The sequence below is a fragment of the Octopus bimaculoides genome, chromosome 5 (genome assembly GCF_001194135.2).
Source record: "Octopus bimaculoides isolate UCB-OBI-ISO-001 chromosome 5, ASM119413v2, whole genome shotgun sequence".
Classification (NCBI taxonomy): Eukaryota; Metazoa; Mollusca; class Cephalopoda; order Octopoda; family Octopodidae; genus Octopus; species Octopus bimaculoides.
In genome coordinates, this window is record NC_068985.1 from 4,116,518 (window position 1) to 4,118,820 (window position 2,303).

The 2,303-nt window shown below is 33.4% G+C and overlaps 1 protein-coding gene across 2 annotated transcripts in view; it reads right to left on the bottom strand.

Moving 5' to 3' along the window:
* Positions 1 to 2,303, bottom strand: part of LOC106867823 (zinc finger and BTB domain-containing protein 4) — a 362,883-nt gene that overhangs the window by 267,123 nt on the left and 93,457 nt on the right. The gene's annotated exons all lie outside the window — the stretch shown is intronic.

Consider the following 2,303-nt stretch of genomic DNA (forward strand, 5'->3'; position numbering starts at 1 on the left):
TATATATATATATATATATATATATATATATATGAATACGTGTGGATATATATATATATGTGTGTGTGTGTATATATATATATGTATGTATATATACATGTATAGAAATATGTGCATTTATATATATAAATATAGGTGTATATATGTATATATCATTTGAATAAAATTACAACATTGTCTGATTTTCACATTCTTTATTACTGTATAAATTTTTTTTTTACAAAGTGGAAGTGTGTTAAACAAAAGGAAGGAAGAAGTCAGTCATTTTTACAGTGGTCAAAGACTCAACTCAACTGTCAGTCAATACATTTTGAAATCTGATGATTAATACGAACGTATAAGAGCGCTAATTGAGCTTTATGGACATTACTAAATATTTTTTTACGTTTAACACACTTCAACATTGTAATTTTTTTGTTAAATACAATAATAAAAACGTGAAAACCAGACTTTATTTTTATTCAACTGATATATTTTTCTATACACAATTACACAAATCACAAATTCGGAATATATATATATATATATATATATGTTATATACTGACATCTATACATGTGTATTCCTTTATATGTGCGTGTATTTGTATGGATATTATATATATATATATATATATATATATATATATATATATATATATATATATATATAGTTAAAAAAAACAATAACAAAAAAACAAAAAACAACAAAGTGAAGACGTGATATGGACAGTATTATTGGACGCTCAGGAAAGGAAAGAGAGAGTGTATGACGTTTCGGGCGTAGCCCTTCGTCGGAAAGATGGAAAGTTCGGAGAATGGAAGAACGGAGAAAGAGGAAAATGGTACCGATGCCCACGAGGTTATATATATATATGACCGCGTGTGCATCATTGGCGATTTTGTTTCTCTGTCTTCCCTTCTTTGGACTTTTCCTATCTTTCTGATGAAGAGCTCTGCTCGAAACGTTAAATCCACTTTTTTTTCTTTCCTTTCCTGAGCGTCCAATAACACTGTAATTATTCGACGTCCTCGCGTTGTTGTTTTTTCTTGATTGTTCATGTTTGAATCGACTATACATATATATTATATATATATATGAGACTGAAATCCGGTAGTAGTCGTCAACAAGGTTACCTCTAGGGAAACGCAAATAATGAGTGGTCTCCCACAGTGCACTGTCTTGGCGGCCAGTTCTATTCGTGGTGGATTTCTCAGACAAGCTCTTAGATACTTAGATAGCCTCCCTTGCTAGCTATGTATATGATACAAAAGTCTGTCAGAGGATACACTTACAATAGATTTGGAAGCAATATGTTAGTGGGCTGAGGACAATAACATGAAGTTTAATGCTGGAAAATCCCAAGCCCTGCGCTACCAACACACGAAGCCGAATGAAAAGCAAACAGAATATACTGACCCAGAATCAAATTGACATAAGTAATGGTGCATCTTTCTGGGTGCATATTACTAAGTCTGCAATAAAATAAAGACAGTTAGCCGGATATATCCTTAGAACATTCAAAATGAAAAAAAACAGAAAACTATGAGAGTTCTCTGGACGACATACGTCTTTAGGGTTTTAGACTACTGCTCCTAACAATGGTCAGCACGCAGTGGAAAACTAACGGCGGAACTCGATGCAATTTAGCGAAGCTAGAGAAAGAAGACCGTCTCAATGCGACATTGACTAAAAATGTTAAGACTAATCCTTTGAACAGAGGCAGGAAAAGTATGCAGTAATATACATCTGAATAATCCTAGAACTTGTACAAAATTTTGGTGTTGAAAGTTACACCAACAACTGAACGGGACGACACGGCATAGTACTAAAAATACCGACATTCTATCACGATACAGGATCAGATACAGCAACAGCTTGGGTTTCAAGGATCCACAGCTTTTTCAATACCCCCCCCCCCCATGAGTCTGAGAGATCTACACGGGGTGGATGTAGGCGTATTCAAGACAAAACTGGATCTTCGCCAGTCAAAAGTTCCGGATGAACCTGCCTCGCGGCAAGAAACGCAGATGAAATCAAGAACCACACACTCCCTCATTCACCAAGAATAAGAGAGTAAAAGAATAAAAGAATAAAAGAATTAAGGAATGAAAGAATAGACCATGTTCGTCATTTCTATGCCACAATTTTAGTTCAGGTTTCAGTTTTTTAGACGTATGCAAACAGTGTTTGCATGCATAAATGTGCTATTATGGTCGATATATCCTAACATATATACATTCATACATACACACATACACACATGCATATATATATATATATATATATATATATATATATATATATATATATATATATATATA